Below are 13,023 nucleotides of genomic sequence, written 5' to 3' on the forward strand. Positions count from 1 at the left end.
CTGTAGGCTCAAGCGTCCTTTTTAGGAGGTGTTAAACCTAGTCAGTCGTACCAAAGGCACCATCAGCGACCTCATCTCATTTGTTTTCTTCTGGAGCGTGCCCTGTGAAGAGTGCTGGATTAGGCTGTAGATGAGCGTGAAGAGGAAGAGTTGTGGTCACCATCACCACCAGAAACAGCCTTGTCATCATCGCTTGCCGGACCTGCGGCAACACTGCAAGAGGAGTATGAGGAAGAGGAGTCAGAGGAGGAATGTGGCTTTGAGGAGGAGGAAGACCAACCACAGCAGGCATCCCAGGGTGCTCGTTGATGTCACCTATCTGGGACCCGTGGTGTTGTACGTGGCTGGGGGGAAGAACAGACCGTCAATTACATCAGTGAGTGTCACGAGTTGGAGGTCCCAGGAGAGACCACTGCGTCGTCAAACAATAAACAAACGGAAATCAGGTACAGACACACAAGAGTTTATTGCACAAACAAAAACCAGGGAAGGCAGCACAGACAAAACATGAGCTCTATGTAGCGTCAGCACAGTGGGAGCAAACCCCCACTGCGCCACTGTCTAGTAATACTCCAGAGGGGCGTGACTAAGCAACTCCTGGTATTCACTAGGGCCCCGGATGGTAGGGTTAGGCTTTGCGGCAGGAAGTTGCCAGGGTCCACTCTGGAGCGTGAACTTGACAGTGACAGCAGAAACGAATGGACAACAGGTACCAGAAGGTACCGACGGCACATAGGCATACATAACATAGACAGGCAAATACAAACAGGGCAACTAATAACACAAGCAGGAGTTCATAGCAAGGAAACAGGAGTGACAATGAGCAGAGAAGGACTTGCTCCACCAGTAGTAAACTGCATGGCCTTACCCATGGCACTCTGCTGCAAGGAAAGGTGCAGCAAGGGCTTGCTGAACAGAGACATGAATACATACAAGGTAACAAACATAACTGGCAGAACAGATACAGAAACACAGGAAAGAGGACATCAATGAACAAGTAGGGAAACCCACAGACAGACACAGATCCCATGGATCAGCAGCATGGGAGAGTGGGTACAAACAAGGAGCAGGACAAGACAACATACACCAAGATTGCTGACACAGAATTGAGGAACCCTCAGCCTTAGGCCTCATGCACACTACAGTATTTTTTCACGGTCCGCAAAAACGGGGTCCGTAGGTCCGTGATCCGTGACCGTTTTTTTCGTCCGTGGGTCTTCTTGATTTTTGGAGGATCCACGGACATGAAAAAAAAGTCGTTTTGGTGTCCGCCTGGCCGTGTGGAGCCAAACGGATCCGTCCTGAATTACAATGCAAGTCAATGGGATGGATCCGTTTGACGTTGACACAATATGGTGCAATTGCAAACTGATGCATCCCCCATTGACTTTTAATGTAAAGTCAGGAGTCCCTTTATACCATCGGATCGAAGTTTTCTCCAATCCGATGGTATATTTTAACTTGAAGCGTCCCCATCACCATGGGAACGCCTCTATGTTAGAATATACTGTCGGATATGAGTTACATCGTGAAACTCAGATCCGACAGTATATTCTAACACAGAGGCATTCCCATGGTGATGGGGACGCTTCAGGTTAGAATATACTAAAAAACTGTGTACATGACTGCTCCCTGCTGCCTGGCAGGTGCTGCCAGGCAGCAGGGGGCAGACCCCCCCCCGTTTTTAACTCATTGGTGGCCAGTGGGCCCCCCTCCCTCCCCTGTAGTTAACTCAATTTTTATAATTTTTTATTTTTGCATATCATGTTATTTTAAGTCATATCGCTATCCACATTTGTTTGCAGAGCACTTGCCATGTTCTTAACCACATTTTGATGCCATTTGCAGCCCTTAGCCCTTTCCATGACTTTTTTAGAGACATTTTAGTGCTCCAAAGTTCGGGTCCCCATTGACTTTAATGGGGTTCGGGGTCAAGTTAGGGTCAAGTTCAGGTCCCGAACTCAAACTTTTTTGTGAAGTTCGGCCGAACCCGAACATCCAGGTGTCCGCTCAACTCTAGCCAGTAGCCAACATGGCTACGGCATTATAGTGAATGGCAATACTTGCCCGCACATTTATTGGCTGCGTAGCAGCCAACAAATGTGCAGGGATGAGACTCAGGCAACATGCTCAAGCACACGCAGTATTCAGCCGAACCCCGCGATGTTCCAAGCATCGCGATGCTCGAGTAAAATTACTGTTTAACTGAGCATGCTCACCCAACACTACTGATAACACCTCCCCTGTGTACAGCTATCAGCAACTGACAGCTATCTCTGTATGCACACTTAAACAGAGAATATTATCAATCACTAATGACCCCTCCCCGTGAACAGCTATCAGTGACTGACAGCTATTTCTGTATACACACTTACACAGAGAATGTTATAAATCACTGATAACACCTCCCCTGTGTACAACTATCATTGACTGACCACTATGTATCCACACATACACAGATAATTCTATCATTTACTGAAAACACCTCCCCTGTGTACAACTATTAGTGACTGACAGCTACCTCTGTATACTCACTTACACAGAGAATGCTATCAATCACTGATAACACCTCCCCTGTAACTTGCTATCAGTGACTGACATCTAGCTCTGTATATACAGGTACACTGAGAATGTTATCATCTACTGAAAACAACTCCCCTTGTACAGCTGGCAGCTATCTATGTATACACACTTACACAGAGAATGCTATCACTGATAACACCTCCACTGTGTGCAGTTTTCAGTGACTGACATATATCTCTGCATACACAGTTACACAGAGAATGCTATCACTGATAACACCCTCCTCCATGTACAATAAAGTCAGAAAGAGAAAATATTTACATGTATACATTATAAGTTTTACTGAATCTTTTTCTGCAAAACTATAAATCTGCTCTGCTCCTTCTGCTCTACTACATGCTGTATGTAAATTGAATTGCATTTTGCGGTGACAGGTTTTCTTTAACGCTCCAGGCAGAATTGTGTATTTTCAGTGGAATCATGAGCTCCAGAATCACTGAAATACAAGCTGCTCTACTGCATTTTGTATCTCATGACAGGTTCTCTTTAATTTTACTGAAACAATAATGCTATTTGACTAAATTTAAAAAGTGAAATCCAGTCCAGTTATTACTAAAGTATAGTATATATCCATTAGCTGCGGCCTTAAACTTTAGTGCCATCATCTTTCTAGTGAAATGAAGGTTGTAATGTTTGCCTCCAGCATCCTAAAATCTTTCTGTGTAACACAAATATCTTTGATAGTCACTTCAATTCTCTAGAGTCAAAGCAGCAGAACATTTTGTCATTTTTACAAAGCATTGTTTTATTTTATCTTGAGAGCTCAGTGATCTTAGCGGTGGTTTCTGATATGCATGGTCGTATCCTGGCTCCAGATTGGTAGCTGCTTTTGTAACACTTATTTGTTTTTATTTCCTAGTCATTGACGTTATACAGTTGGTGTTACAATGTATCTAGAACCACATTACCCAACTGTTCAATTTAATTACCCAAAACTAAAAGCCACATAAGAAAAAAATGATCCAGTTCAATGGGCACCACCCAAATACTATTACTATAAATCCATTACATGGAAATTTTTATTATAGTAAAAACAAATAAAGTTTTCAAAAGCATGCCAAGCACCCATTAAGTGGAACAAAACTTAAGTCTGTAATGTGTTTTTCTCAAGTGATACAATTCCCACCAAAGCAAAAAAGCAACATACAAAGCATGGCTTTCAATATAGCAAGGGAACCATTTAGTCTGTAATTCCAGTAATGATAAGCAATATCATACTATTCTACTTCCCGGTAATGGAAGTTCTGATTCAGTAGTCTTCTATTTTATACTGCAGACATCTTACCATGCCTTGGTAGAATTTCATTTTAAAACTTCAGCCTCTAAATACAAATTCTGAAATGATGATTTCAAACATCGCAGATTATACCAATAGTAATAAATTCTAAAAGCAATCATTACACCTTACAGGGAGTATTTAACCAGGAAATCAACTGTTAACCCAGACACAATACCTTGTAAAGCTACCTCAACAAAATGTTATAATACCGGAGTGATATGGACCCGCCCTCAGTGCACTTAACTACTCATTTGCATATGAATTAAAGTACTTTTCCTCCAGAATGAAGTAGTGTATCGCTAAGTGGAAGGTATCATTACTTTCAGCTGAGCTAGCCCTTCAAGACATGTTGCCTGATTTAACTGTGAATTTCCTGGTGACAGATTCCCTTTAAATTAGTCTATGCTAAATAAAATGTCCCTGTAATTCCACTCATGCCAATTCAAATAAAGGGCATGGAGACACAAAGGGTGCTGCTGGGGATACAGTTGCAAAGGCAATCTTATAATGCCCAAACAATCTCCTGCTCGGAACGTATTATAATTAAAAGAACATACATGCAAAAGGCTCTTTGTCTTTGCCTCAGTAACAGCATGCTCTGGGCATCTCTATATGCCGTGGCAGAAGAAAATATTAACCGCATTGTAAGTCTTAACTCATACAACTATAATCAGAACTCTACATGCTCAAGAAGAAAAAGGGTGATTTGCAATATAATGTTTGTTATGTTACATAGTTACATACAGTGAGGAACAGAAGTATTTGAACACCCTGCGATTTTGCAAGTTCTCCCACTTAGAAATCATGGAGGGGTCTGAAATTCACATTGAAGGGGCATTCCCACTCTGAGAGACAGAATAAAAAAAAAAAGGAAATCACATTGCATGATTTTTTAAAAATTTATTTGTCTTGCACTGCTGAACATAAGTATTTGAACACCTGAGAAACAGCAAGAATTCTGGTCCTCAAAGACCTGTTACTGTGCCTTTAAATAGTCCACCTCTACTCCATTCATTAATCTAACTTAGTAGCACCTGTCAGAGCTCTTTAAAGACCCCTCTCCACCCCACAGTGTCACTGCCTGCCCTGTGAGAGATCTGAGAATATCGGCTAGACTTGCAGCACGTCAGTCTATTTGACAGGTCTTTCTGTGTTTCCTTTCTGTTTGTTGTTGTTGAGGGCAGGATCCCACCTCTCCACAGGTTCTGCTAGTTAGCTGTTTAAGAGGCTCTATTTAAGTCTGCCTCTTACTGCTGACCTTGCGGTGGATATTTTCCTTCTTGAGTTCTTTACTGGTTGTTTGTGGATCCTCTACTTCCCGATCGTCTCAAGCTGTCCTCCTGTTTGTCCTTTGTGCGTGTGTTGCTTCTAGGTCTCAGGGAGACGCTGGTCCCTTCACGGTGAAAGGTACAGGCTGTCTCATTCCCTGCTCCATAAGTTAGGGTTTGCTACAGTGTCAGCAGGGCTTAGGTTCCAGCGTATGAGTTCGTTCAACATCAGGACTTGCTGATACTGTCAGCAGTCAGGGAGAGGCTCAGGGATTGTTAGGAGGTTACCATTCCCTCCTCCCTACCTTTGGGGCCTAGTCTGTTTACCTGTTCATGTTTGTTTACTTGGTGTTCCTCTTATCCCCACTTGCTGTGACACACAGTCAGTCAGACGGCAACTACTACCATGGGCAAGACCAAAGAGCTGTCAAAAGACACCAGAGACAAAATTGTGGACCTCCATAAGGCTGTAAAGGGCTACGGGGCAATTGCCAAGCAGCTTGGTGAAAATTGATCAACTGTTGGAGCAATTGTTAGAAAATGGAAGAGGCTAAAGACGACTGTCAGTTTCCCTCGGACTGGGGCTCCATGCAAGATCTCACCTCGTGAAGTATCACTGATGATCAGTAAGGAATTAGACGCTAACTACAAGGGCGTAGCTGATCAATGACATGAAAAGAGCTGGGACCACAGTTTCAAAGGTCACTGTCGGTAGAACACTACGCCGTCATGGTTTCCAATCATGCATTGCACGGAAGGTTCCCCTGCTCAATTCATCACATGTCCAGGCCTGTCTTAAGTTTGACAATGGACTATCTGGATGATCAAGAGGAGGCATGGGAGAAAGTCATGTGGTCAGATGAGACCAAAGTAGAACTTTTTGGTCTAAACCTCACTCGTCGTGTTTGGAGGAAAAAGAAGAATGAGTTGCATCCCAAGAACACCATCCCACTGTGAAGCTTGGGGGTAGTAAAATCATGCTTTGGGTGTGCTTTTCTGTGAAGGGGACAAGACGACTGAACTGTATTAAAGGGAACCTGTCACCGGGATTTTGTGTATAGAGCTGAGGACATGGGTTGCTAGATGGCCGCTAGCACATCCGCAATACCCAGTCACCAAAGCTCTGTGTGCTTTTATTGTGTAAAAAAAACGATTTGATACATATGCAAATTAACCTGAGATGAGTCCTGTATGTGAGATGAGTCAGGGACAGGACTCATCTCAGGTTAATTTGCATATGTATCAAATCGTTTTTTTTTTACACAATAAAAGCACACAGAGCTATGGGGACTGGGTATTGTGGATGTGCTAGCGGCGATCTAGCAACCCATGTCCTCAGCTCTATACACAAAATCCCGATGACAGGTTCCCTTTAAGGAGAGGATGAATGTGGCCATTTATTGTGAGATTTTGAGCAACAATCTCCTTTCCTCAGTCAGAGCATTGAAGATGGGTCGTGGCTGGGTCTTCCAACATGACAACGACCCGGAAGCACACAGCCAGGATAACCAAGAAGTGGCTCCGTAAGAAGCATATCAAGGTTCTGGAGTGGCCTAGCCAGTCTCCAGACCTAAATCCAATATAACATCTTTGGAGGGAGCTGAAACTCTGTGTTGCTCAGTGACAGTCCCGAAACCGGACAGATCTAGAAGAGATCTGTGAGGAGGAGTGGGCCAAAATTACTGTTGCAGTGTGTGCAAACCTATTCAAGAACTGCAGGAAATGTTTGATCTCTATAATTGCAAACAAAGGCTTCTGTACCAAATATTAATTTAATTCAAATAGCCTAGTTGCCTAGACTAATAAACTCCCGTTTCTGGTCTGTTAAAACATAGCATTTATTTCATTTTATTTATAAAAATATAATGGCGGGAGAACAAAGAATAGTTTAAAACTATAGGTGCAGTAGGACTGGTGGTTGAGATAAGGGTTGCTTCACCCTTATATACTACCTCCTAGCATTCGCTCATCCCACGCTTGCTTTGTCAGCAGTGAGCTTACTTTATTTGTCTATTTGAACAAATGCTGGAGATACACTTAGTCCTTCATCCTAAATCATTGCATTTGCAATCTCTTTCTCTTAGGTAATTCTCAATCACTGGTGTTGAAGCACGATTGAGTCTGCAGTTACTCCGTGCTATAACACTCGGTCCCCACCGCTCCTAATCTAAAAACTAACACACGAGCTCCCCCAACATGTTTCACCACTAGATGTGGCTTCTTCAGGGGATGGAGCTACTGTCAAACGTTGTCAAACAATCTCAACAAGTGATTCTCCCAGTGTTACTCCCCCTGGGACATATGCTGCATGCAGATTATTAGCCACCAAGTGCATAACTTTACATTTATCTATATTGAACTTCATTTGCCAAGTTGAGGCCCAAACAGTAAGTTTGTCCAAGTCAGCTTGTAACCTATTAACATCTTCCATAGACTGGACTGTATTACAATGTTTGGTGTCATCTGCAAAACTAGAAACAGCACAGAACCTTGGGGTACAGCACTTATAACCGGGGAACATTCCGAGTAGGAATCATTGACCACAACTCTTTGGATACGATCATGAAGCCAATTTTCAATCCAATTACAAATTATATTTTCTAACCCAATAGACCTCAATTTACATATTAGTCGTCCATGTGGGACAGTATCAAATGTCTTTGCAAAGTCCAAAAACACTATATCAACAGCCTTCCCTCTGTCCTTGCTTCTACTCACTCCTCATAAAAACAAATCAGTTTAGTTTGACAGCTTCTGTTCTTAGTAAAACCATGTTGGCTATCACTTATTATATTATCGACAGTTACATAATCCTTTGTGTAGTCCCGTAGAAGACCCTCAAATTTTTTTACTGCTATGGATGTTAGGCTTACTGGTCTATATGTCATGCCCTGCTCAGACGGTGTGCGGAGGTCTGTCAGATTGGCAGCACGTGTCTAACCTTTTGTTTGTGTTGGAGTCATGCTGGATCCACCTTCCTTCAGGTGCTCTGGGTGGGGTCATTGGCTTAAATTGCCTTCAATCCCAGAGGGCCGTGCGGGTTATAGATTTCAGTCTGGCCTTGGATTCAAGGAAGGAAGGAAGGATTGTCTGTTCCAGCTCAGATAAGTTTGATTTCTGTTTGTGTTGTTTGCGGTCTAGACTATTTGTATGTCTTCTGCCCCTTCTCCCCTTTCACCATGTCAGGGATTCTAGGGTGTTTGCAGTCCAGGCACGAGGACACTTCATTCCTACCATCAAGGTCTGAATGTGGGCTTAGCAGCATAGGGAGAGACATCAGGGATGTGCTAGGAGGTGACCTGTCCCCAGCATCTAGCCTAGACACTTGTGTATTTGGTAGTCAGTGTATCTGAGATCCTATCCGCCGTGACATTATAACCCGCCATACTATGACTGCCATTACTCAGCGGTTTTGTGATGGCGTCAATTGACACACAGTGTCAGAGGGTTCTGGCATCAGGTGCAGGTCAAATTGGTGGGGAGCCTAAAGTCGCTCTTCCCGAGAAATTTACAGGGGGTGCGGATGATTTTTTCCACTTTAAAGAGTCATGCAAATTGTATTTTCGACTGCGTCCATTTTCGTCAGGTGATGAAAATCAGAGGGTTGGTATCATCATGTCTCTGCTTAAAGGGGACGCGCAATCCTGGGCTTTTTCTCTGCTGCTGGGTTCTCTGGCCCTCCGGTCGGTGGAGGAATTTTTCAAAGCCCTGGGATTGATTTACGATGACCCAGATCGGGTCTCGATGGCAGAATCTAAATTGCGTAACTTACTTCAGGGTAAACATACTGCAGAGGGTTACTGCATAGAGTTGGGCTACTAAGTCGGGGAGGAACGACCCCGCTTTACGTAGTCAGTTTTGTCAGGGGTTATCTGAAAGGTTGAAAGATGCACTGGCTTTTCATGAGTACCCGGATACTCTAGAGAATGCAATGTCTTTGGCTATACGGTTGGATAAACGTATCAGAGAGAGGTGTAAGGGTCCCTCCGTGCAAGGGATCCCTTCTGAGTGTGGTTTTGTCTCACCTGCTGCCCAGGGTGATATTATTTATAACTCTGGGGTAGGGGAGGAACCCATGCAGTTAGGTCAGATATCTTTTCGTTCTGGTAGGAGAAACTTTAGGAGATTACATAAATTATGTTACTACTGTGGTAAAAGTGACCATCTTGTTTTTGCTTGTCCTTTTGTTAAATCACGTGATTATATGAAAGAAAAAAAACCTCCTGACTCTAGCGTGAATGGAGTAGTGGAACAAGCAAATATGCAAGCTCCCTGTAATTCTCGTTTTCTTCTTCCAGCCAAGGTGGCGCTAGACTCAAGAAAATTCTTTGTTGAGGTATACATTGACTGTGGTGCTGGGCTAAACCTTATTGACTTTCTTTTCCTTCAAAATCTGGGTCTAAGTATGTGCACTTTAGAAAGGGAGATTCCAGTGTTTGCAATAGATTCTTCACCTCTTTCTCAAAGGAGTCTCACTCATATTGCACATGGTATTCAGTTGAGGTTGGGTGATTCACATGTAGAGCTTATTTCTTGTTTTGTCATGAGGAATTTGCCTGCTCCTTTAGTCCTAGGTTTACCATGGTTGACAAAACATAATCCAATTATTGATTGGCAGGCAAGACAAATTATTGGTTGGGGAGAGTTTTGTTCGGAGAATTGTCTTGGCACATCTATCTCTGGGGTGTCCACTGCGGTTCTACCTCAATATCTCTCAGACTTTGCGGATGTCTTTTCGGAGGGTGGGACCCAGGAATTGCCCCCTCATTGTGACTATGATTGTCCAGTTAATCTCATCCCAGGAGCTAAGTTGCCAAAGTCTGGCCTTTACAATCTTTCCCAACCTGAAAGAGAGGTCATGCAAAAGTATATCGACCGAGAGTTTGGCAAAAGGTCATATTAGGCCATCTAAGTCTCCGGTGGCAGTAGGTTTTTAATTTGTCAAGAAAAAGGATGGATCACTGAGACCGTGTTTGGATTTTCGGGAATTGAACCGTATTACGGTCCGGCATCCGTATCACCTTCCTTTGATCTCCGACCTTTTTGATCAGATTGCTGGTGCCAGGGTGTTCTCCAAGTTGGATTTGAGAGGGGCCTACAATCTGATCAGAATCATGGAAGAGGATGAGTGGAAGACGGCCTTCAATATGCACGAGGGTCATTTTGAGAATCTGGTTATGCCTTTTGGGTTGACGAACGCCCGAGCGGTATTTCAGCGATTCGTCAATTACATTTTTCATCACTTGGTGGGGAGGTTCATGGTAGTTTACTTAGATGACATTTTAATTTACTCTCCTGATCTGAAGACCCATCAGGATCATGTAAGACAGGTTTTGACGATCCTTCAGGAGAATAAGTTATATGGCAAATTGGAAAAATGTGTGTTTTCTGTGCAGGAGCTTCCGTTTTTGGGATATCTGCTTCCCGACTCTGGTTTTCGTATGGACCCCGAAAAAGTCTGGACGGTTCTGGAATGGGACCGACCAGAGAATCAGAAGGCTTTGATGCGATTTTTGGGGTTTACTAACTATTATAGAAAATGTATTCTAAACTATTTCACCATTGTTAAACCTCTGACTGATATGACAAAGAAGGGCACTGACGTCTCTGTTTGGTCGGAGGAGGCATTGCAGGCCTTTTCGACTATTAAGGAGTGTTTTGCGTCTGTTCCCATTCTGGTGCAGGCCGATGTGTCTCAACCATTCGTGGTGGAGGTGGGGGTGGGAGCGGTGCTGTTGCAGGGTTCTTCTCCTGGCAAATGGGTCCTGTGTGCTTTCTTTTCCAAGAAGCTCTCGGTCGCCAAGAGGAACTATGATGTGGGAGATAGAGAGTTACTGGCTATAAAGTTGGCCTTTGAGGAATGGCGTCACTGGTTGGAGGGGGCTTCTCACCCCGTTACTGTTTATACGGATCATAAGAATTTGGCTTACCTGCAATCTGCCAAGCGTCTGAACCCTAGACAGGCCAGATGGTCACTGTTTTTTACTAGGTTCAATTTTGTTGTCACTTTTCGTCCGGGGGTCAAAAATATCAAGGCAGATGCGTTGTCTCGCAGTTTTCCTGGGGGAGGGGATTCAGAGGATCCTGCTCCGATTTTGGCTGACGGGGTTGTGGTTTCCGCTCTGTATCCCGAATTGGAGATGGAGGTGTTGGGAGCCCAGGAGGGGGCTCCTGGTTCCTGTCCCCCAGGGAGGTTGTTTGTTCCCGAAGAACTGCGATACAATGTTTTCAAGGAGCATCACAATACTGTCCTTGCCGGACATCTTGGTGGTAAATCCACCTGTGACCTTGTGTCCCGGAGGTTCTGGTGGCCCGGGTTACGTAGGAGCATTGAGGATTACGTGGCAGCTTGTGAGACCTGTGCACAATCTAAGGTTGCTCATACTTGACCGGCTGGTTCACTCCTTCCTTTATCTATTCCGTCTCATCCTTGGACGCACTTGTCCACAGACTTTATTACGGATCTGCCAAGTTCCTCAGGGAAAACAGTAATTTTGGTGGTAGTTGATCATTTTATATCTTTAACTAGTCTGCCTAATGCCAAGATTCTTGCGCAAATTTTTGTTGACAATATCGTGAGATTGCATGGTATTCCTTCGGATGTGGTTTCTGATAGGGGCACGCAGTTTGTCTCCAGGTTCTGGAGGGCGTTCTGCTCTCGGCTTGGCATTCAACTTTCCGCAGTCGAATGGACAGACGGAGCGTACTAATCAGAACCTGGAGACCTACTTGAGGTGCTTTGTGGCGGAGAATCAGGAGGACTGGTCCTCATTCCTGCGTTTAGCAGAGTTTGCTTTGAATAACCGTAAACAGGAATCCACGGGTAAGTCGCCATTTTTTGGCGCATATGGTTTTCATCCTCAGTTTGGTACCTTTTCTGGGACCAGTTCCTCTGGGATACCAGAGGAGGAAAGGTTTTCTTCTACCTTATCCTCTATCTGGCGGAGGATACAAGTGAATTTGGAGACGATGGGTGAGAGATATAAGCGAATGGCTGACAGGAGACGTGTGACTGGTCCGGACCTGTGTGTGGGTGATCTGGTGTGGTTGTCCACTAAAAACATTAAATTGAGAGTGCCATCCTGGAAACTGGGTCCAAGATTTATCGGCCCGTACAAAATATCTGCGCTGATCAATCCAGTAGCGTTTCGACTGGATATTCCGCAGACTTGGAGGATCCATGATGTGTTCCATAGATCTTTATTGAAAAAATATGTGAGACCAGTGGAACCATCGCCATTGCCCCCTCCTCCTGTTCTGGTCAATGGGAATTTAGAGTTCGAGATCTCCAGGATTCTTGACTTTAGAGTTCTTCGGGGTTCCCTTCAGTATCTGGTACACTGGAGGGGAATACGGCCCCGAGGAGAGGATGTGGGCTCAGGCACTGGAGGTCAACGCCAGCCGACTGGTTAGGGCTTTTCACAGAGCCCACCAGGATAAAGTAGGTCCGGGGTGCCCGGAGGTCACCCGTAGAAGGGGGGCTACCGTCATGCCCTGCTCAGACGGTGTGCGGAGGTCTGTCAGATTGGCAGCACGTGTCTAACCTTTTGTTTGTGTTGGAGTCATGCTGGATCCACCTTCCTTCAGGTGCTCTGGGTGGGGTCATTGGCTTAAATTGCCTTCAATCCCAGAGGGCCGTGCGGGTTATAGATTTCAGTCTGGCCTTGGATTCAAGGAAGGAAGGAAGGATTGTCTGTTCCAGCTCAGATAAGTTTGATTTCTGTTTGTGTTGTTTGCGGTCTAGACTATTTGTATGTCTTCTGCCCCTTCTCCCCTTTCACCATGTCAGGGATTCTAGGGTGTTTGCAGTCCAGGCACGAGGACACTTCATTCCTACCATCAATGTCTGAATGTGGGCTTAGCAGCATAGGGAGAGACGTCAGGGATGTGCTA

Source organism: Bufo gargarizans, chromosome 1 (genome assembly GCF_014858855.1).
Source record: "Bufo gargarizans isolate SCDJY-AF-19 chromosome 1, ASM1485885v1, whole genome shotgun sequence".
NCBI lineage: Eukaryota > Metazoa > Chordata > Amphibia > Anura > Bufonidae > Bufo > Bufo gargarizans.